Below are 24,474 nucleotides of genomic sequence, written 5' to 3' on the forward strand. Positions count from 1 at the left end.
GGGAGCAGCCCTGCTGGGGGAGACCAGCAGGATGTCTATGGAAGGCTGCTTCATGCTACAAGGGCAGAGTTAAGTCTTTGGTATAGAGACTGGTTGGCAAAGTTGAAAATGTTGCCCCAGGCCCTTTTGGGAATTATTTACCAGCCCCAGGTTTGAGTGTTGTCTGGCAGGACCCAGGTTCTGGGAGCTGATCCTCCCTCACTCAAGGCCTGCTGCAGCCTCCCACTGAGGTCTTGAAACCATCAGGAGCAGTTGTTCTTTGGCCTCAGGGACACCACAGGACTGAGTTGCTCCCTGCCTGGAGGTGGTCCCATGCAGCCCACTGTCTGGGTCAAGGATGGTGCAGAGCTGGTGTCCTCAAAATGCAATCTGGTGGAGCCCCAGCAGCTGTAGGTGCTGACTGCCTCTCACCAGGACCCTGGGGGCCTGCAGCTGCAGCGAACGCTTATGCTCACCCAGCATGAGCGGTGTCACTCAGTGTGTACATGACAGATGCTCCATCCTTGGGAGATGACAAAGACGGGGAGGACAAGACTGAAGACACAAGTGCATAATCTCCTACTCACCTCATCTGGCACATTAGAAACCTGTCCTCAGCTCATGGACAAATCCACCTTTGGGTGGCCACAGGCTCCAGCTTACTACAGAGGCCATGTGTACTCTGTGTAACCGACACACCCCAGCTTCTTCCCACCTCCAGTCATCTCACTGTATCTGACATGATGCCAGCAGATTGTCTCAGCTCAAATTCCAGCTCCACTACTTACTGCTGTGTGACCTCGACCAAGTCACTTAACCTCTCTGTGCTTCACGAGCTTCCATTGTAAATGCTTGTGTTTACATATGCCAAGTACCCAGAAAGATGCCTGGCACATGGCAACACCCACCACAGAAGTGGTAGCTGCAATTATTGCCTCGTTAAAACAGTGGATATGTCACCCATTAGGGCTAGAGACAATTTGGGAAATCCTGATCTGCTTCTGGTTTCAGGTGGGAAATCCTGTAGGACCAGCAGGCACACAGCTGCCTCAGTGCAGCTGGCACAGGGCACTGCCAGCCCAGAGCAACTCAGAGCTCAGAACACTCTGGGGTCCGAAGTCCAAGCTTCTGGGGCTCAACTGTGGCATCAGTCATAGAGTGTGGACCCCTCCCTTGGGAGTGTCCGAGGCTCAAAGTCTTCCCTCAACTCCGGAAATGCAAACCCAATACTGACCTCACAGAGAGGTTCTGAAGGTTAAGGAAGAGACACGTGAAAAGAGCCTTGTGGACACCAGGGATGCCAGTGAGATGGGGGACAGTGGTGAGGCAGAGTGGAGGGGCAGGTGCCCCCTCCTCAGTGTGTCTCCCCCAGGTGCTGTGAGGACAGGTGGAGGCTCTCTCCAGGCTCTCACCCGGCCCCACACCAGCATGTCTCCAGGTTCCTCTCAACCCTGGTTACCTTCGGCCATGCAGTCAATCCCTGAGCTGGGAAAGGGTCCTTGAATCCACCCTGTCCTGTGTCACAGTGTCGTCCACTCGGGCTCACATTGCCACTAGGCTACTTGGCAGCCAAGGGATGGGGCCACGTTTTGTAGTTTCTGAAACATGGCTTCACCGTCAAGTGCGGGTAATGACAGTGCCACACAGAACAAATGTTACTGCCTATCCTCATCGACCATAATTTTCCAGTTTTCCGACCCTCAGTGAGCAAGGAAGAGCATGGCTTCCACCAGAGGGCATGAGGTCAGCAGTCAGGGGCAACCAACAGGCAAAGACTCCTGAAAATAGACCCCGCAGGGAAGCACAAGTATTCAATGAGGTTGGGAACCCCACAGATCTGGCCGTCTTCAAGCACATCAGAGAGATTGCCATGAGGAGCAACTTAGCTAGAGAAACTTATTTGCCTCCTCAAAAAGCGTAAAATTATGTAACATAATACTTTAAAAATTTCTATCAACACAAAACTAATCTGGGTGCTGTGGCTTCCGGTGAGCCACTGGGACAGACGGCATCGTCAGGAAGCCTGGCTCTGCGGTGCCTCAACCTGCCAGAGCCCAGGATGGTGGTGGGCTCCCCAGAAGAAATGGCAACTCACCTGCACAGGGCCAGGGTCCCAGCTCCCCATACCCCAGCCACCACACTTTCTCCTGCTTTTTTCTTTCTTTCTTTCTTTCTTTCTTTCCTTTTCTTTCTTTCTTTTTTTTTTTTTTTTTTGGTCAGATCTCAAGGAGAAATACACAGTTGCCAGAGGGTGGAAGGTCCTGTTCATTCACGTTGAAAAGCTCAGGTATTTCTATTAGAATCACATGTTTTACTTTAGGATGCTGACTCCTGTGTCCATCTCAACCTGGGCATTGTGCTGCCACCTTCCAGAAGAGAAAAACTAGGTAGTGCCTTGTGAAGGGGCAGCGTTTCTCATTTCTGAAAACGTCAGCCCCACAGCCACCCAGATGAGCAGATGGGGGACACAGGTGAGGACCCAGACCTGCTCTCCTCCCACAGCACATTCTTGAGTCTTGAAAAGAGTTGTGAAAGTGCCACAGGTACAAACACCTGCAGGCCACTCCCACAGGGACAGCTCCACGAGGCAGTGCAGCTCATTCCCACAACCTCCTGCTATGGGCTGCACTTAGACAGTGACCCAAGGCCAACCAGGGAGGATGCCAGCCAGGATGTGTCATCCTCAGCTCTTCAGGACATGATGCCAGCAGGGGCAAAGTTATCCCTAGCAACAAGACAGAGGAAGGAAGGAAAAAGGAAGGAAGTAGTCACCATGACCAAGAGAGATGGTTCCAGAAGTGAAAGACCACTCCACATGCAGATGCTCTTGCTGTGTGATTACACTCCAAGAGGGGAGTCCAGCTGGCTCTCAGGGTGCTCGCTGCCCTCAGCTGGGGGCCTGCAGGACATCAAGTCCTGAGAACGCCACGTTCTAGCGGAGTAGAATGAACTGACAGATACACAGCAAAGCTCCACATAATTCTTTTCTTTATGCCTGCAAAGTTCTTCTTCAGTGTCTCTCTCTTTTCAGCTACTGCTGCTGGTTGGTTTAAAAACCAGGACAATAGTAAAAATTGGAGACAAGTGTTTGGCCATAAAGAGAAATACTGGCTGCCTCCCGTATTTTCAAGCGTGGATGATGGTTGCAGTTTTCCAGCTCACCTTGTAGGGGATGAATCCAGAAAAAGCTTCTGTTACAAATCAAAATGGACATGCCAGAAGTATTAGCTCAAATCAACCTTGTCCTGTCAAACCACTTAGTGACCCCAAAATACCACTTGGACTATTAATCTCAGTGGCCAGAGAATGGAGCTGGAGAAGGTGTTGTTAGATCAGGGACAAATAACCATGTTATAGTGGCAATAGGAAATGGAAGACCATTTATTCATAACCATTTGAATCACAGCCAGGTGTGTAAACACACATCATTGACTGATAGTTTCAGTTCTATGCCCAAGAAAATCATCGATGGAGTGAAGTAATTGAACTATCACAGAAGGTATATTTGTATTCTTTCTTTTTTCAACTTTTAGTTTCAGGGGGTGTGTATACATATAATATTTGTGTATGCAAAATAATATGTATATTATTAAAGAAAGCCTTTGTACAGTTTGCTGGAGCCACAGAAGCACTGCTTCAGGGCAGAACTATGCCTTAAATCTTCAGTGTTCATTTGTAGAACATTCACTAGCAGCTACAAAAGTGACTTAATTTTCTTCTGGAAATAATGCTTGCCCGTTGTGAGATGTTGGAATATATATGAACCATCATCACATGTTAATATGCCATAAGGAGTTTTTGATACCTGATTCACATTATTAGAGTTGCTTCTTAGTATCCATGTGAATTTTCACTCCAAAACACAAGCCAGAAACTTAAGTGAAGGATACCTAGGGCAAATGGTGGCTGAAAGTGAGGAAGATCCAAATTACTGTTGCTTGTACTGTATTAGGAAAAGAAAACAATTCTTTCTTATTTGCCAAGTCAATTCTTAATATGCTAATTTATAATTATGCTTATATACATTTCAACATTTTAGTAAAGTATTTTTTATGGTTAGATATAAAATTTTTAAAAAGATTCTGTTCCCCTAGAACCACTCTTCATACCACAGTCTCTATCAGTCTAGATTCTTCAGAGAAGCAGAACCAATAGGGTGTGTGTGTGTGTGTATTTGTATTCATATTATGATATTTACTCGTGTGATTATTAGGGCGGTAAAGTATGAAAATCTGCAGGATAAGCCAGCAGGCTGAAAACACAGAAAGAAGATGTTCTAATTCTGAGGCAGGATTTCTTCTTCTCTGGGAAACCTCAGTTTCTGCTCTCAGAGTCTTCTACTGATCGGATGAGGCCCATCCCCATTATTGATGGTAATTTTCTTCTTGTAAAGTCAGCTAATTCAGCATGGGGAAGGGGGTCATAGAGGACATGGGGGAGGGCTGGTCTCCCCACCTCCTCACATTAGGCTAACAGGGAGGCAGACACATTCAGATGCCTTTGCAGAAAGAGACGCCAGAGGCTCTTGAAGTCACAAAGGGGAAGCATGAAGAAATCCTGCATCTCATTCCCTCACAAGACAGCTGTCTCAGGCTACAGAAAACAATAGTCATGAACAAATTCAGGTCAGTGGCCATAAAGTGTAACGTTCTGAACTCCCCACTACACACTCAAAGTGTCCCAAAGAATCACCATAATCCAGTCTTGTCCCCTCTACCCCATCCCCCTTCCACATAAGGCCCTCCAGGACGTCACCTTTACAAGCTGTGGGAGACACATCACAGCCCTGGTCACTGTCACTGCCTGGGGTAGAACAAAAACAAGACCTTGTCAGAGCCTGCAGGAGATGTGGGAGAGGAGGAATTATGGCATAGGTGAGCTCCTCCACATCTGTCTCCCATAGTTACACACAGCCTGAGCACCTCCTTCTCTACCTCCGCGAAGAAATCATCCTGTGAGGAGCTAGGGAAGAGACAGGGCCATGAGGACCTAGAGAAACCCCCTAGTCTTGGACCCCAGAGAAGTTTCCAAAACTGTGACTGCAGACCCAGGGCAGGAAACATGAGGAAAGCAGGTGTGGGGACTGAACCAACTGCACAGTATGTAAAGACATATTTGGTACATAGTAGATACAAAGTTAGCTTTGGTCTTTGGTGAATTAATGAATATGATTGTATTAAAATGTAATTGCATTGCATAAAAATTATAAAATGAAGAATACCAAAAAATTAGGAAAGATTTTATCTTATACAAGGAGTATACATTTCAATTCATTAATTTATTCCAGTAGAGAAAATGTTATATGCTTATCTGTTGAGCCTATGTATGAATTTTCTGTTACTGCATAGCATATCACCACTAACTCACTGGCTTTACACAGCACCCATTTATTTCTCTACATTTCCTTAATGAGAAATCCAGGCCTGGTGTGGATGATTCTCAGTTCAGGATTTCACGAAGCTGTGTCCTCATCTTGAGGCTGGGGTCCTCCTTCAAGCTTATACAGAGCTTGGTAGCAGAATTCAGTTTCAGGCAGTTGTGGGATTGTAGTCTTTGTTCCTTGGCAGCTGTCAGGTGGAGGTGGGGTGGAGCTGCTCTCAATTCCTGGAACCCACCATATCCTTTGCCACATGGCCCCTCCATTTTTCAAAGCTCACAGCAGAGGAAGCCCCTCACATTGAATCTCGCTCACACTGTGAATCTCTTTGCTGAAGAAGAAATAAGTTGTTTTAAGAGCTCACCTGATTAGAACAGTCCAAGCCAGAATAATCATGGCATTAAAGTCAACTGATTTGGGACCTTGCTTATATCTGCAGAATCCCTTCACAGCGGCACCTACAGTAGTGTTGATTGAGTAACTGGGGGAAGGTGAATAACCAGGGGTGGTTATGTGGAGGCCATCACTGAATCATCCTCACATAGTCAGGATCTTCCTTTTCTGTTTAATTGGGTTGTAGTAGGAAACTGAAGTTCAAATAAATAGATTGTTGTGAATGTTAATAAAATACATCCTATTGATACATGGAAATACTGAAATCTTAAAACCAAATAACATTGAATATCTTTTAGTTAATTTAGAGTAAATAAAAATTAAAGTGTAGTAATTCATTCTCTCTTTTGAAGCGCTATTGTCTATTGTTGTATAATAAATAACATAAAGTTTGACAGCCCAAAACAACAAATACTTATCATCTCCCACAGTTTCCAGTGGTCAGGAATCTGGGAGACATTTCCTTGAGTGCTTCTGGCTCAGGGCCTCTCACAAGGTTTATTGGGGGACACACCTGTCAAAGAATATGGGGAGGGAGCCAGAGAACCCTGGGAAAAGTGGCAGGCCCAGAGGCAAGGGTGACTCCAGTGCTGGACAAAAGGAAAGAAGGTTTGTTGGATGCATCCTAGACCACAGGCAATCTAAGGAGAGCTGAGCAAGGCCATGCAGGAGTCCTCCAGCCACAGATGGCCAACAGAGGAGTCCCCTGTTGCCCAGGAATGGTCTGTCTTAGTGTCCCTGCTGTTACGTGTCAGTGGCTGGGAACAGCCCATGGGAAGCAGGGCCTCTGCACCAATGCTGCTGAGAATGACAGAGCACAGGAGCGAGGCCTGTTCCTGGAAATGAGGTTCAAATCTTCCTCTTGAGGGGACTGGGTCTTTGGAAATCAAACTCTCTCAGACTGGTTGCTGGATGATTCTATTCACATTTACAATGGGACAAGGGAAACAAGGAGCCCCTCAAGTGAATCTCTGGGTTCCACACAAACTCCTCCTGCCCTTACTGTGTATCAGCAGCCCTGTCTTGTCCTGGGGATCTGGGTCCGTCACCCCTGCCTGGAGAGGAGGGGAGTGCTCTTCTTCCCTGCTTGTCTCTAGGCCCATACTGTGCTGGGGGCAACTGTAATGTGTAGTCAATGGGCTCTTGTTTGTCCCCTTGTCTGAGTGCCTCCCTGTGGAAAACCAGGACCTCCTATAATACAAAGCCCAGATTTGGGAGATGAGAAGTGCGAGTTCCACAGTGGGAGAATATAAGGGATGGGACATGCAGCCACACCCTCTTCCATACCTTGGTTTCTGGACCCAAGTTTCTTCCTACTGAGAATACAGCACCATAGTGATGTCTCTGATTCAATAAATGCACTGTGCCCTGAAAGATGGCACCCATTCCTCAGTGTTTCCTCCAAGCTGGTTCTGAGTTGTGCCTGTTGAAGGCCTGTCCAGTGTTCTGTGTGGCCGGTAGCCCCGCATGGTGCAGATGGTGATAGGATCAGTGGATCCCCTGGTCATGGCCCATGCCACACCCACTTCCATTTTCCTGTGAGGTGGGTTCCCCAGGAAGATGCGGTGCTGAGAGTAATTCCAAACCTGTGGATCAAGAATGTCAGCAGCTCCTGGATAGTGGTGCTGGCTGAGAGTCTGAGAATAGGGAAAAACAAGCCTATCCCTGTGAGGATGAACCTCTGGCCCTTGCATGATGAGGCTCAATGTGGTCAATGTGTCATTTAGTGGCGCTTTGATCACCTAAAGAAATAGCGCCCTAGCAGGGCTCATCAGGGCCTATCACGGGTCTCTAATCCTGACAAGTTGGATATTCAGAAGTGGCAGCAGCTAGTTCAGCCTTGGTAGGTGGGACTCTCACCTTTTGGAGGCACCTATGGGTCCAGCAGCACTGACTCCCACCGACCAAGGCCATTGAGTGACCTGGCAGGATGGGCACGTGAAGGGAGCTATTGTGGTTCCTGCATGCATGTTCCCACCCTGCAAGGCCTGAGTTGGCCCCCAGTGAAGGTTGGCTAACTTCCATTTGTCTGCTTGATTGTTCAGTGCCACCTCAGGGGCAGGTATTTTCTGGGCAGATGGGGTGTTAACTTTGGGTTCAGGCTCATTCCACATGGACCATTTCCATCTCATGATGGACGCTGTTGGGCCTGTCCAATCTATAACTCCATAGGTCACACAGAAGCCAATTCATACAAGCACTTGGAATCACATGGTTCTCAGTGTCCTGTGGTCAAGAATTCTATCTGATCAGGGCCAGCAACACTAACAGTTGCTTTGAGAAGGGGGCATGTATTTCTGCTGTGGATGACATGATCTTACTCCAGAATCCCAGGCCCTCCATTGTGACTTTCCCACTGATGCTCAGTTCACTCCATCCTGCATCTTTCCCCAGCCCTGCCACCTCCAGCACCAGGTGGTCTGAGGGATGGTGGCTGCCTGCACCACAGCCTGGATCTATTGCAGAGTCCTTTCCTGTGTAGGCCCCACTTGAAGCTGGTATCGTCCTATGTCACCCAAAATGTGGCCAAAATGATATACCTAGATATGGAATGTGGTGCTCTCAGAACCCAAAGAGATTCACCAGGCAGCCTGCTTCTCTCTTTTTTTTTTTTTTTTTTTTTTCACTGAAGGTGAAAGATGCAACGGGTTTTGTTTTTTTTTTTTCTGTTTTCTTTTGTTTTTACTTGGAAGAAATATCTCTGCATGCCCCTAGCCACCGGACCCATAAAATTTCACTGCAGTTGCCACTCCTAAAGTTCTGTAAGATTTATCCTCCTCTTACTGGGGTGCATGTGTTTTACCAAGACCTCCAGCATACTTTCCACTTTCTTTCTCATCCATCCCAATCTATGATGTTGCCAATGAAATGAACAGATTTAATATTCTGTAGAATGTCCGGCATCTCTTAAGACTATGTTACAGATGAGAGGAGAGTTATAATAGCTCTCAGGGAAACTGTAAATAAATGTGGTATGAATGTGAATAACTCCATATCCACTTTCTAATTGGCAAGGAATGCACTCAGCAAATCCACGGTTGCACACCATTTGCCTGCAGCCTTATTAACCTCTGCTAGCAGTGATATCCAGCCAGCATGGCAGCTGCAATCAAGACTGCTACTTGGTCAAGTCTGAAGTAATCCTGTTCATTCTTTAGGTCCTATTGGGCTTCTGCAAGGACAGAATACACGGAGATAATAGGCAACTCCAATACCACCCCACTTCCTACAGCTCTCTAATGGTGGTGCTACCCCCACATTACCTGCAATAACCTCCAAGACCTGCCCTGGGATGTAATATCGCTTCAGTTGGGATGGGGGCAGTTTCAGAGGTTTCCCTTTAGCCTTCAGCGCAATAAAAGCCATTAATCCACAGGCTAGAGACGCAGTGTGGGGGTCACTCCAGCTGCCAGTGCATCAATGCCATTAGGCACTCATGGAATAGGGAACTAAACAGGGCTGGGACTACGGGATTATGAGCTATAATGTGTCCTGGCCTCTGGAAGCCCCTCTGTGATGGGACATGATGGTGCTGTAGGAATCTGGGCATCAGTGTTAGCTCACACACAAAGTCAATACTCACCCAAATTCTGCCTATTTCCCTTTCCCAGTGTACAGTCTCCTGTGTAAATGGCTGTAGGTTCCTTTACAGAAGAGCTCAGGGAATTGACCCAGCATATACTTCCAGGGTGTTCCAGGGTTCTTCCTCCTAGGGATATGGACTCCTCCTCTGTCACTGGGATCTGAATCTGAAAGTTAGGTGAGGTCTAGGCATTGAGAATGGATTATGACTTTGTCTTGAATCAAACACCCCCAGCCTCCTGCTCCTCAATTCTTGCTTTCTTTTCATAGATATCAAGCAGCGCCCTTGCTGGCTGTCCTTCTGCTCTGACCCTGGGACACTGCCCTCTGTTAACCTTCCCCACACTACCTGCAGGTCAAGCACCACCTTGGCTGCTCGGTGGGGTTGTCATGGTAACTGTGCCCTCTGACTTTTGCAGATCACTGCCACCACTTGATCTAGCTGAAGTAGTTCTGGCTGGAAGAATAGAGAATTAAAAGAAATCTTTGTGAAGCGCCTACCCAAGTTTGTCAATTTGTAACATTTTAATATTATTGGCTATATGTAGTGTACATAGAAAATAATAGAAATATATGCAGATAGCCCTGATTTTCCACAGTTCTGTTATGTATGTGTTTCAGTCGATACTGTACTGAGTAAAGCAAGGACTGCCAGTGGGGAGTGGCGGATGTCTTGAATTTGGTGAATGCCTTTATATTGTTACAAGGTTTTTTAAATCCCTTTGTTTGACATGATTTTAGACTTTGTATAAATTGTTTTTTGTTGAATGTGTCATTCTGTGGCTTGCTTTATCATTTAATATGGTCTATGAGGTGAACCCACACCCATAGAAACAATTCATTTGTTTTCAGTGCTGGATAGTATTCACGGGAGGAATATCCCACAATTTATCTCTTCTGTCCGCGACCTTTAGCTTGTTTCTGTTACAGACACTGCCACAATGAACATCCTGGGTCATCTCTCTCTGGTTCCCTGTGTGAGTTCCCCAAGATATGGATGTAGGAATGGGATTACTGTGCTTTTACCACGTGATGTTATAGGATGTCAAATTGTTCTCTGAAGAGATTGTATCAACTCCCCCCTTTAAAATCTTCTTTGACATTTTACAGGTCAAGTTATCTTCCTCCCCAACTGGCTGCTCCTCCTCAGTCCCCCTTCTTTGGCTCCTTTTGCTGTAGATGCTGGAGCACTCTGGGGCGTTACTACCTTCCTAATCACTCCGGTGTCCTCCACTCCCAGGATTTTAAATATTGTCTAGACACAGATGGCTCCCAAATATATATCTCTACATATTTTTATAATAAAAAAAAAATAGTGGTACCAAAACAGGTACTCTGATATATTGCACATTGGCCTGCAAACTGGAAATGTTTTCAGGAAAGGCAGTATGGCTATTTCTGTCCAAATTAAAAATGCATATACCCAGCAGTTCCACTTCTAACAATGTGTCCAAAAATACACCTGCATTCCTGAAAAATGACTGTATTCAGAATTATATGTTGCAACCCTGTTTGTAAAAGCAAGAAGAAAAGAAGAAAGAAAGAAAATGAAAGATAAAAGAAAAAATAATCCAAATGTCTGTCACTAGGGGACTGGATAAAATAGCATTGCAAGCTGGGCACAGTAGCATTCACCTGTGAATAGCCACTCTACTCCACTCTGGGTAACACAAGGAGGCCTCCCTACCTTCCTAAGAAAACCTAAACAAGTACTGTATATCTACACGGTGGAGTCTACAAACATTTAACACAAAAGAAAAAAAGACATAGGAAACTCTTGATATTCCCTCATGGGATGGTCTCCATGATACATTGTTAAGAAGAAATAAAGTAAGGTGTAGAATAACATATAGAGTCTGCTAAAATTTGTGTGGAAAGGGACAAAGGACACATATGTACACATTTATATTTGCTTGCATATGCATAAAATATATGTGGAAGAATAAGCAAGAAGTTGATCTCCCTAGTTGCCTGTTGGGGATGAGACAGGGTAAGAGAGAGACATTTTACCTTTTGAACATTTTGAATTTTGAATTCTGAACTATATCAAGAAATAAAAGATAATTCCTAGGGAGACCAAACAAACCCCAAAAAATTCAAAATGAAAAACTTTTTAAAAACTAATAGAATTTTTTAACCTTTATTGAAATAAAATTTTAAAATTTTCTAAATATTATGTTATTCCTTTAACAAGGAGGTTTACTGTCATTTTAATTCAGTACATTGTTTTCTTTTTAATTGCATTATCTTTCTTTACATCTGTCTTTTTTCCATTACAAGCTAAAATAACAGCATGATTAATTAAATGCAATTTGTTTGGTGAAGGAAATTTTGTTCAAATCTTGGTCTGAGTGGGAAAGGGATCCTAGGGGATCCAGTGCAGCAGTTATGGGTTTCAGTATGCTCACGACGTCCTCTAGTGTTTGTGTGGGCTCATGGATGCGATATCTAGAAAACACTGGAATTCTCAAGCACACATGACTGAAGCCATTTGCCAAATGTTCAAGGTCCTATTAATGGCCCATCTGAGTACTTGTCATACGAGATCACCCTATCTTTGAATCAGAAGGTACACTCAGAGCTTCTAGGGTCACATCCCAGGCCCAACTAGCTGAGAGCAGTCGAGGAACATCTGGAGGTCAGTGTCGTGAGGGGTGGGAAAGACTGAGGGTGTGGGGGCCAGTTGTGGAGTGGCGGGAGCCCCAGGTGCTGTATGAAGCTGAGCCTCTGGATCACCCTGTGACCCCACATTTGGTCCCTTCCTGGGTGTCTTCCATTCCCAGGACTCCCAGGAAATCAAATGCTGCAAGATTGGGGTGGGGAGCTGTCCAGGATGGGTCAGATGTGGTCTTGTTGATCCTGCACCTCTGCCTCCCAGCCCACTCCCAGCCCTCTTCTGATATTAGAAATCAACACAGATTGCCTTAGGGTGGTGGTTCTCAAAGTGTGGTCCTGGGGGAAGCAGCACTGGCATCACCTGGGAACTTAGATACTCAATCTTCAGGGCCTGGTCTGGACCTACTGTATCAGAAACTCTGCATTTAACAAGCCCCCAGCAGAATTCTGCTTTTCAAATCAGATCTCTGTCTCTCTCTCTCTCTCTCTCTCTCTCTCTCTGTCTTTCTCTCTGTTTCAAGTCTCAATATTGAGTAGCGGTGACTTCTGGATAGTCAGGTGTCAGACACCCTTTCTTGCCAGGAAGCACCAGGCTCCTCAATCAGCTTAGTCTCATTCTTGGCCTGGCCCAGGGAAAGATGTTCGCTTCCTGGATTCTGAGCAAAGCTCTCCTATCCTGGGTGCCTGTGGGGCTCCCACTTACACCACAAAACAAATCTCAAATAATATTCTTTTCTTTTATGAGATTTTTGGTATTCCTTCATTAGTCAGAGCTAAAGATCTACATATATGTGTACCAAGCAAGCGTGCATGTCCCACTAGCCAGTTTGTTAGTCTTGCCAATGCACCACAACATAGCAGCCTCTCAGTCTCTCCTTGTGGGATGTTACCTGGAGTTCTTTGTCTCACCACCAAGAGGATTAAGGAGCGTGGATACAAAGGGTGAGGTTGGAGCAAAAGTTTAATAAGCAAAAGAAGAAAGCTCTCCCCTGCGGAGAGGGGGTTTGGAAGACGGTTGCCATTTTTACAGCTGAATGCAAAGGCTTTTACAAGAAACTGATGAGGGCTAGATGTCTCATTTGCATAAGGCACGAATTTCCGGTAGCTCCACCCCATCCTCCTAGTGCCCATGCAGGCCCTTAGCTTGAGTTACTCCATATTGCTTTGTTTCCCTTACTGCCCATGTATCAGGGGACAGAATTTTCCATTGCGGACATGTCTGGGCAAGTCTCCTGTGTAGCCTTTCTTATTTGTGCAGCTGTGGGCATGTCTTAGGCAAGCTCCCCTGTGCAAGTTCCCTTCTCTGTGCCTGCAGGCTGTTCTTTTGTTTGAAATAATTCAACTGAGGACCCACCATAACTGCCCACCTGACCAGTTTCTTCCTTTTTCCTCTCTCAATTTGTGTTATAATTTCCTTACTGATCTCTGCCTGAGCAAGACTGGGCACGCCTTGAGGGCAAGGAGGGTTTATTTCCTCTTACCTCAGTCCCAGCTCCTCTTAAAACAATGTCCCGCACACAGTAGGTATTTGATAAATGTTTACCAAATGAAGGGATTGCCTGCAATGGCTTGGCAGACAGGAAAGCAGAATGAAAACCCGCAGGCCAAAAGTGGCTGGGAAGAGATTTTCCAAATCCTAGTGCTGGGCACAGGGCCCACTAAAGTTCACTTTTGGAACCTTCCCATCTGTCTTGTTCTCCTCTCATCAGGGATATCCATGCCCCTCAAAGCCCACCTAGTCACACACTACCTTTCAGGACCACCTTTCAGATCAGCCAGGTACGAACCCCACAGACTTCCTGCCTGTGGCTCAGATGCTCAGCTGAAATTCTGAGGCTAATTTCAGTGGAGTTAGAGGCTTATCCCTTAGGAGTGGCAATGGCTGGCTTTCAGATTCGAGAAGTAGCATTTACATCTCAAAAGAGAAGACCGCTCCACCAGAAATGCAGAGTTTTGGTATGTACAGGTCCGGGGTCTTCAGGAGATAAAGAATGATAGCTCCAGGAGCACTGGGACCCCCGTGAAGCCCACCTGTCACCACAGCCTAGGCAGGGGTTGGGCTCTCACCTCGGCCCCTCCTCTGCACGCCCTGGATGTGGATGGTCCCTGAGTGTGAACTCTCCTGGGCTCTGACCCTGGGTGCTCTTCCCGCTGTTGTGGAGCCTCTGTGGGTGTGGTGCATGCACAGGGGGCTTCACAGGAGACCCGGGGCCATTTAGAGTCTCAAGGCCAACATTCTTGGAGAATCCATGTCGGGCATTCAGGCTCTCAGGGACTCAGATGCCCAAACTATGAAAATGAAAGAATCTATCCCACTCTCTCAGGTGTGGTGAGATGCGTATTATATGACAATCGGTCGTCTATACATTGATCGTACTCTCAGTGTTGCCTTTATCAGTCGGGCAATGACTAAAACCCAAAGATGGGTCAGGCATGGTGGAGGAAGAGTTCCTTTCTTACCTTCTGAAGGTGCCATCAACAGGAATTTCTACCCTGTGGAGTCTAGAGGAGACTTTCCTTGAAGCTGAGTTGGGAATGGACATTTGGACTTTTTTTTTTTTGAGATGGAGTTTTGCTCTTATCACCCAGGCTGGAGTGTAGTGGCACGATTTTGGCTCATTGCAAGCTCCGCGTCTCGAGTTCCAGTGATTCTCCTGCCTCAGTCTCCCGAGTAGCTGGAATTACAGGCACCCGCCACCACGCCCAGCTAATTTTTTGTATTTTTAGTAGAGACAGGGTTTCGCTATGTTGGCCAGGCTGGTCTCGAACTCCTGACCTCGTGATCTGCCCGCCTCGGCCTCCCAAAGTGCAGGGATTACAGGCATGAGCCAACGCGCCTGGCCAGACATTTGGACTTCTTTAAAATTTTATTTCAATTTTTTAAAACTTTCTAGTAGGTATTTTATCTTCTTAGGAAGTAAAATCTCAAGTACAGAAAATATAAAAAGGTATAAAGAAGCAGAAGGATGGAAACTGCCAGTGTCTCCACTGGGAGGATCGGGATGAACCTTTGCCTGGCAGAGCCTCAGACTTCAGAGGGAAGGGGCCTGGAGCTGTGCTTTGCAGCTGCCCCTGAGTTTCCACTCCTGGTTTCTGTGCATACGGGTGACTGTGCAGGATGACTTAGTGTCGTCATGCTTATGAGTTATTTTGAATCTTGCTTTTCAAAACTTTATTATCAATACGCAACTTTCTATCATATTACAAAATCTTCTTACACACAGCTTTCACCGGCTGTAGGCTATTTCCAAACAGAGGACCTAGCCACTCTTCTTTTGCATGTTTTTTTCATTATTGTAATTAGTATCCTTATACCTAAAGATCTTTCTGTATATTGGATTTTGTTTTAAAATCACAGATTTCTCAATAAAAGTTATTAGGTCAAAAGGCATGAACTTTTTTTTTTTTTTTTTTGAGACAGAGTCTCGCTCTGTCACACAGGCTGGAGTGCAGTGGCGAGATCTCAGCTCACTGCAACCTCCACCTCCTGGGTTCAAGAGATTCTCCTGCCTCAACCTCCTAAGTAGCTGGGATTACTGGCACACGTCACCACACCCGGCTACTTTTTGTATTTTTATTAGAGACGGAGTTTCACCATATTGGCCAGGCTGGTCTCGAACTCCTGACCTCATGATCCACCCACCTCAGCCTCCCAAAGTGCTGGGATTACAGGCGTTAGCCACCATGCCCAGCCGCATGAACATTTTTAAGCCTTCTCATACATATTATCAAATTACTTCTCAAAAGCAGTGTACCGGCCGGGTACAGAGGCTCACACCTGTAATCCCAGCACTTTGGGAGGCCCAGGCGGGCAGATCACGAGGTCAGGAGATCCAGACCATTCTGGCTAACACGGTGAAACCCCGTCTCTACTAAAAATACAAAAAATTAGCCAGGTGTGGTGGCAGGCGCCTGTAATCCCAGCTACTTGGCAGGCTGAGGCAGGAGAATGGCGTGAACCCAGAAGGTGGAGCTTGCAGTGAGCCGAGATTGCGCCACTGCACTCCAGCCTGGGTGACAGAGCGAGACTCTGTCTCAAAAGAAAAAAAAAAAAAGGCAGTGTACCAATTATATTCACCCATTTACTCAACCCATATTTATTGAACTCCTTCTCTGTACTTGGATTTCTAGATGCTGGAAATCCAAGTGGTGACTAGACAAGGTCCCTGCCTCAAAGAACATGACAACCAATGAAACAAATGAAAACAATTCTAATACCGGTGATAATTGTTATGGAGAAAATATGCTTGAGCTAGAAGGTTGATGGTGGTGAGGATGGTAGGAGATATAGTCTGTTGATCAAGATGTTCCTGGGAATTTGAACACTGGACATCTGAGCAGAGACCTGAATGGTGTGAGGGGCCTTTGAATCCCTTTGGATCCCTAGGGAGCAGGTGCACTTGGGGAGTTCCAGTGGGAGGTGCCTGAGACAGAATTGAGCAGTGTTAGTGGAGATGAGTGAGCTGGGCCGAGAGGGGTGGGATGAGGCCAGAGTGGCCAGAGGGATCCTGTGATGGGGGGCTGTAAAAAATAGTGAGAGACTGGGGTTTCACTGTGCTAAGAAGGGAAGAGGCTGGCATGTCTGTGGGACGTGGTGGTGAGGATGAGCTCTAATTCCCATTTGAAAGGTTCACTCTGCCTATTGTGTGGGTGATGGACAGCGGGCATGAGAGTCAGCAGGCAGCCCAGCTGGAAAGCCTTCTGGTTTACTATCTTGGAGAGGATGGCTCTGGGGAGGAGGCAGTAGAGGAGTGAGAAGTGATTGGATTTGGGGTTAATACATTTTTAAGATGGTGTTAGCAATAACTCCATGGAGAACCACAAATTTATTTGCTTACTTTAATTCTACAGCAACATTCGAGGTGGCTTACTGCAACAAACCCAGTGTAATAAATACATATGAATTATTTTAAAATCAACACCAAGAAAAATATACATTTTAAAAGATTAAGGCTGGGGTAAAGCTAGAACATTACTAGGCAAGAAGGAACATCTGAAACATTTGCTGAAATGGAGTTGACTCTTTACCTAGCCATAGATTTGTTGCCTCACAATTTCATTGCATCTGAGCACCACAGAGGGGGTGACAGTGCAGGTCACCAGTCCCTTGTTTCCTAATTCAGGAACAGCATCCTGTTCTGCACTTACAGTCAAAGCAAATTACATCAAGATGTTTAATGATGAAGTTAAAGTCCACAGAGTCAGCAAGTCTAAGTGTAAAAACCTCAGGGGTCCAAGGACAGTCTACATTTCTCCCCAGAAATGGCCTCCCTATGTACTGTTGAAGGGAGAGGGTCCTTTCAAGGGGCTCCAAGATGCAGGAGCAACTGGACTGCAGCTCTAAATAAAGATGTCCTTTCTACCTGCAATTTCCACGAAGCCTCACAGGCAACTTTTGTGATCTCACCTGAGCTAGGAATTCAGTTTTTTGATGTTGGTTCTCTTTGAGCCATTGTGTGAGCTTTAAAATGTGATGTGGAGATTTTGCTATACTGGTGTTTCCTTGCTGGAATTTGACATCCATGGTGGCTCTGGCTTCCCTGTCTTGTCCCAGGAGGAAATGGAGTGTCCTGCACTTTTTTTCAGCATCGCTTTGTGTAGGAAGGATCAGGAGACTTGGAGTCAGGGGCTCCTCCAATCTCACTCTCCTCCATAAAACAGTGTCTCTTAAGCTTTCTGGGGATGAGGGCCTTGACATCATGCTGTTCTGATGAATATAATTGTCCCAGCTCCTGAAATAAAAGCACAGGTGCACAAAATACCGACTGTTGCAAGCAATGCCTAGGTGAGGATGTTTCCTAGGCGCCAGGTTTAGCACTTTGACTTTGTATGTACACACACAGGGGCCAGGCATTGTGGTTTATGCCTGTAATCTCAGCACTTTGGGAGACTGAGGCATGAAAACTACTTGAAGCCAGAAGTCCAAGACCAGCATGGGTAACAAAGCAAGACCCAGTCTCTACAAAAAAAAAAAAAAATACAGACACACACACACACACACACACACACACACACACATACTGGGTGTGGTGGCTCCAGTCTGTAGTCCCAGCTACTCGAGAAGCTGAGGTGGGAGGATTGCCTGAATCCAGGAGTTGGAGCCTGCAGTAAGCTGTGATCGGGACACTACAGACTGTCAGAGTGAGACCCTGTCTCAAAAACAAACAAACAAAACAAAAATACATACACACACACAGCCAGAGCCAGCGCTGCGGGAGAGGCTGGCCTCAGGGGCGGGGTCACAGGTGTTTCTCAGGTCCTTCTCAGTGATCTTTGTCTCTTTTTCCTGGAGGTGGAGGAGTCTGTACTTCATGAGGAGAAGTCCTCTGAAGAAGGCGGGAGATACTCAGGAGCAGGGTCCAGAGAGGGAAAAGGATGAGGAAGTGGAGACAAAGAAGAGGGGGCGGGACAAGGGGAGAGCACGCAAGGAATGGGGAGGGGGAGGACCTTCCAGCTGTCAGAAAGGTCACACGCAGAATTTGGCTCTTGGTTTTTCTGCTATATCAGGATGGATTTGGGGAACGAGCCGGCATGGGAGATAAGGAGTCTACTTTGCAAAGGACACATCTGAGTATCCTCCTAGTTTGAACTCATCAGTAGCAGCTAACAGCCAGGACCCTTGTGTCAGGCACATGAGGCCCCTTTGCAACCAGGGCGTTTTCTGCACCCCACCGGCCACCCCTCCTGGGACCACGCTTGTTCCCTCCAACCCTAACAGGGAGAGAAGGAAGGAGAGGTCTGGAGGGTTTGGGTCCTCCTTTGTGCTCCTTCTTCCTCTGCCATTTATTCCCTGAGTGTCCTCGCCTTTCCTCCACTATCTGGACCCCACTACAGTAATGCACACTGGCCTGGACTCCCTTTGTAACCACCAAGTGGGTTCATCTTGCCGGCTACCTAGACAAAGCCAATTTATCAAGACAGGAGAATTGCAATAGAGAAAGAGTAATTCATGCAGAGCCAGCTGTGTGGGAGACCAGAGTTTTATTACTCAAATCAGTCTCCCTGAAAACTCTGATCAGTTTTTAAGGATAATTTGGTGGACAGGGGGGCCAGTGAATCGGGAGTGCTGACTGGTTGGCTCCAGTATGAAATCATAGTGAGTGGAGGCTGTTCTCTTAGGCTGAGTCAGTTCCTGAGTGGGGGCCACAGGACTGGTTGGCAGGTCCAGATGGGGCCCTCCAGTTGTTAAAAATACAAAAACCTGAAAAGACATCTCAAAAGGCCATTCTGAGGATCACAATAGTGATGTTACCTTCAAGAGTAACTGGAGAAGTTGCAAATCTTATCACCTCCGGAATAATGGCTGGTAATATTCAGAATTCCAGCCCCTCTCATCCTAACTTAATGGCCGGTGGCCTTTCTTCGTTTTACAAGAACAGTTTCCCTTTAAACTATAAACTAAATTCCTTCCCAAGGCTAGTTCAGCCTACGCCTAGAAATGAAGAAGGGCAGTTTAGCGGTTGGAAGCAAGATGGGGTCAGTTAGGTTTGATATCTTTCGCTGTCATCATTTCCTTAGTTATAATTTTGCAAAGGCGGTTTCACCTTGGCTTCAGACCCACCCATGCAGTATCACTGTGCCCTGTCCTTCCAATCACTGCCACTAGGTGGAAGCAGAGCGTGCATCGCCCAGGTGGGCTAGATTCTCACAGACTCACTGCTAGAACGAATATTCTTGAGACTTTAGATCTGAAAGTCAGCCTGATTTCTGAAAGCCTTGGACCGTTTCCAAAATCAAATCAATACTCCAGGAACAAGATCTGCCTCGACTTTGCCTCCACCCAAGGACGCTATGGCAATGCAGTTTTCAAATGTGCTTTGAGAATAAATGGAACAGGGTCCCCTGTGTCCCCACTCATTTGCGTTTTCCTTTTTATTACAGCCAACCCCTTTTGTAAATATTGTTACACATCTCTCTATTCCACTGAAAACATCTCTTTCAAAGGCACTTTAGGAAAGATTCAATGCCATGAAAATATGAAGGATCCTCTTGAAAGAGAGTTTCTGGTGGTGGGTTTTAATGAACATTTTGGTTTTTAAAACTCTGTAACTATTTCATTGTGGGGTTTAGCTTCACATTTTCAAACTGAAATATTCTCTTCCTTAACCTCCACATAAACCCAAGTTTATAATTTTTATTATTTTACAATTGTATTTATTTTTCTGTTTTGGGGACAGGGTTCCTGTCACCCAGGCTGGAGTGCAATGGCACAATCATAGCTCACTGCAGCCTGGAACTCCTGGGCTTAAGCAATCCTCCTGCCTTCAATTCCCAAAGGGCTGGGATTATAGTCATGAACCACTGCAATCCACCGAAATCCAAGTTTATACTAAAAGATAAAATTCCAACATTGTAGGGGATTGGTCAGGTGGTGGGAATAATTATAAAGATAAAGTTATAGGAAATAGACACAAACCTTGGAAGGTGGAAAGTTTTGCAAAAGCCTCAGGATAGGGTTATGGCTGAAAGCAGCCTAATCCTCTTACCTTGAGTTAATAGCTTCGAGTAAGTACAAAGACATGTAAGAGAGTTTATCTAAAGAGCATGTTTACCTTTGATCATTTGTAGGACTGCTCTCTCCAGGGGACTGCGACCAGATTAATTACCCACAGGTGTGTTGACTCAAAGCTTTTGTCACTAAATTTGTGCTGAATAAAGCCCCACAGGGCCAGCTAGTCAGGGCACGCAGCTGCCACAACCCTTTCTGTGAGTGGCCCAGCCCTCTGGCACGCTCTTTCACTGAATATTGGTGTCTGAGTACGTTATTCATCCATCGTGCAGCCTGGGTCTGCCGGTCAGACCCCAGCACAACATTTAAGAGGAAATGAAAGTCACAAAGTTATCCCAGTCTCTGGAGTCACTGTCAAAACTTTGGTGAGGAATATTCCAGGTTTTCCCCTACTTAAAATATATATTAATATTAGTGGCATTTTCACCCAGGCTGGAATGCAGTGGCATGATCTCAGCTCACTCTAACCTCTACCTCCCAGATTCAAGTGATTCTCCTGCCTCAGCCTCCCAAACAGCTGGAACTACAGGCACCCACCACCACGCCCAGCTAATTTTTGTATTTTCAGTAGAGACAGGGTTTCACCATGTTGGCCAGGCTGATCTTGAACTTCCAACCTCAGGTTATCTGCCCGCCATAGCCTCCCAAAGTGCTGGGATTACAGGCATGAGCCACTGTGCCCAGCCTCCCTAACCTTTTAAAAAAGGTTAAAAGTATGCTGGGCACATCTTTTCATAGCAATACTTAAAATTGCTCTTACTCTTTTTAATGACAGCATAGAATTTTATCATGTAGCTGTTCTTTGGGAGACGATTGAAATCTTCTTTATCTTCACTGTGGTAGTGGAGATGTGGGTGTGTACAACAGCTAAAATTCAACAAGTTGAACATTTTAAATAGATGAAGTTTATTGTATGCAAAGTATGTCCCAATAAGATGATTTAAAAATATTTATCCTCTTTGAGACTTGTACTTTGCTTATATGAAACAAAACAAAACAAAAACCTTGTTCTTGTGCCCAGGAGACACACTCTGACACATCTGGAGGTAGAGGGTCATGCTGTCTGCAACTTACCTTCACAGGCTCTGAAATAACAATAATAGCAGTATATTTACAGATTCAGAGAGAGAGAAAACTGTGGTAAAAATGTTCATAAGTAAAACTAGATAAAGGGCAAAAATAAAAGAAATAATGAAACTAAGTCTTTTAAATTTTATGTCTCCGGCCGGGTGCGGTGGCTCACGCCTGTAATCCCAGCACTTTGAGAGGCCGAGGCAGGCAGATCACGAGGTCAGGAGATCGAGACCATCCTGGCTAACACAGTGAAACCCCGTCTCTACTAAAAATACAAAAAATTAGTCGGGCGTGGTGGCGGGAGCCTGTAGTCCCAGCTACTCGAGAGGCTGAGGCAGCAGAATGCCCTGAACCCGGGAGGCGGAGCTTGCAGTGAGCCAAGATCGCGCCACTGCACTCCAGCCTGGGCGACAGAGCAAGACTCCGTCTCAAAAAAAAAAAAAAAAAAAAAATCTGTCCTTTACTTTTTCTCTCCCCTTTTCTTCCTATCTCTTCCCTCATTTCTTCAACACGTACCGCCATCCTTCCCTCTTTTCTCCATTCTCTGCATTTGATCCCCGGTATATTCCAGCCTCCAGGCCAACAAATTTGTCCGCGTCCGCCGGGGGCAGGTCAGGGAAGGGACGCGAGGCGGCGCTGTCACCGCATTCTGAGCGCCACAGCGCCCTGGGCCCCTTGTATCATTTCAGTGAAGGTCACTCCAGTCTTTGATGGAGGCCACACTAAGGGTGTAAGTTAGGATCCTCACTGAAGTGGCGGGACCCTAAGAGGCTTTTTCCTGGCCCCTTAGTTGTGGGTTTTCCTGCGGGCGGCGGAGCCGGTTTCCATCAGAACCGCCCAGAGGCGGACGCTGCCTTCCTGGGGTGACCGAGCAGCAGGAAGCGTTTTCGGATCCTGGAATCCGTGGGCGGCCCGTGGGAGGGGCTGAGGCGCAGTTTCCTACTTACCCGGCTCCGAATCCACCGCGGTGCTGTTTCAAGAGAGCCGGATTCCAGATCGCGCTCCAGCCCGGACTCGGAATTCCTGCCCCGCGGGTCTGCATTTTCATAGCGGGCAGGTGTGAGTGCCTCGCTACTGGAGACCAGAAGCCTGAAGGCAGCTCCGCCCTCCCCAGCCCACAGCGCCGTTATTCCTTTTCTATATCAGTGAACACATTTCAGTTTCCGTAGACCAGGGCGGGGTGACGGGTGATCCCAGTCCTCGCAGTGAATTCCGGGCAGCAAAATTCAAAACACATGCGGGCAAGGCCGGGCACGGTGGCTCACGCCTGTAATCCCAGCACTTTGGGAGGTCGAGGCGGGCGATCACCTGAGGTCGGGAGCTCGAGACCAACCTGACCAACATGGGGAAACCCCGTTTCTACTAAAAATACAAAATTAGACGGGCTTGGTGGTGAATGCCTGTAATCCCAGCTAGTCGCGAGGCTGAGGCAGAAAAATCGCTTAAACCTAGGAGGCGGAGGTTGCGGTGAGCCGAGATCGCGCCATTGCACTTCAGCCTGGGCAACAAGAGGGAAAACTCCGTCGCAAAAACTTTCGGGGGCGGAGCAGAGCCCCGCCCTGGGTTATGTAAGCGACCGCGCTGGGCCGTTTCTCTTTCTTTTCCGGACCCTGCAGTGGCGCCTAAAGTCTGCGAGAAGGAAATCGCCTCTGTGCTCGTGAGTGCACGTGGTATAAGGCAAGTGCTGAGGGAGAAAACGTAGCTGATGGGGCAGGGCAGACGGGGTTGGAGGTGAGGTGGAGGGGGAGGGCTTTGGACAGAAGACCTGGGACGCTTGGTGGGGGAGGGGCGCCCAGGCCTGGGCACTGAGAAGCAACTCCCCTGGAGCTCAAGACCATCTCGGCCTCCCCTAGCCCAGGAGAGGACTGGCTTCATGTCTCCCTGAAACCATTTCTAAATGCCTTAGAACAAACCTTGCATATTCATTATTATTATTGAACTATTAAAAGTCTTTTCTGGGGGCGAGCTGAATGAGACCCTTTGCTGGAGCTGGCACACGGAGCAAGTCCTGGAGGGAGGGTAGACACCGTGGAGGGAAGGGCTTGGGACCTGTGTCAGGAGAGCTGGGTCCATCTCCCTTTCTGCCCCTCACTAGGCTCATGATCTTTAGCAGTGAAAATAATCTCTCTAAGGTGGGGACAGGACCCCAGTCCCTGCTGTGCTCAATAAATTATGAGGATCAAAATAAATTATCAGTGAATGTGAATGGGAAAACTAAGAAATTGTTAAAATTCTCAAATACGTTACATTTTCATCCACAGAAAAGTGTAGGCTAGGGATCATGGGGGAATAGTTAGTAATGACAGGTATAGTTTAACTTAAAAAAAAGTTTGTGAGGCTGACAAAGAAGAAATGGACACATTTCCTGATCTTGGAGGGTTCATAGGGTAGAAGATGGTAGATGACAGCTGGGTGTGCTGGCACTCGCCTGTAGTCCCAGCTACTCAAGAGACTGCAGTGAGCTATAATCATGCCACTGCATTCCAACTGAGTGACACAGCAAGACTCCTCTCTTAAAAAAAAAAAAAAAAAAAAAAATTCATGGCAGGGCACAGTGAGTACTATCAGGAAGGTTCAAACCACGGGCTAAATCAGTAGTTCTAAAACTTGACTACACATCAGAATCACCTAGGGAACTTTAAAAGATACTAAGATTTAGGTCCAACCTAGGTTTACTGATTTAACAACCTAGGTTGTGGCTGTGGCCTGGGAACATGGATATTAAAAACTCTCCAGGTGGTTCTACGCAGTGGCTAGGTTTGATGACCTCTGCCTGGATGTCCCAACGACTAAGAGATGTGCGTTGGGGACAAGGCAATTCTCTTAGTAGAAAGAGGCTTTCCGGACAGCATTCTTATTATTGAGAATTGAGAATTCATATGCCACACAATTTATCCTTTTAAAGTGTACAGCTCAGTGGCTTCTAGCATAATCACAAGGTTGT

The 24,474-nt window shown here is 46.6% G+C and overlaps 1 long non-coding RNA gene across 1 annotated transcript; it reads right to left on the minus strand.

Annotated features, from left to right (window-relative positions):
• Positions 1-16,754: 16,754 nt before the first annotated feature.
• Positions 16,755-23,201, minus strand: LOC129038845 (uncharacterized). Its single transcript, XR_010126678.1, has 2 exons — positions 22,047-23,201; positions 16,755-17,679 (listed from the first exon to the last, which is right to left on the minus strand). It is a non-coding gene; the product is annotated as an uncharacterized LOC129038845 (long non-coding RNA).
• Between the last annotated feature and the right edge of the window lie 1,273 nt (positions 23,202-24,474).

This window comes from Pongo pygmaeus, chromosome 5 (assembly GCF_028885625.2).
Source record: "Pongo pygmaeus isolate AG05252 chromosome 5, NHGRI_mPonPyg2-v2.0_pri, whole genome shotgun sequence".
Classification (NCBI taxonomy): Eukaryota; Metazoa; Chordata; class Mammalia; order Primates; family Hominidae; genus Pongo; species Pongo pygmaeus.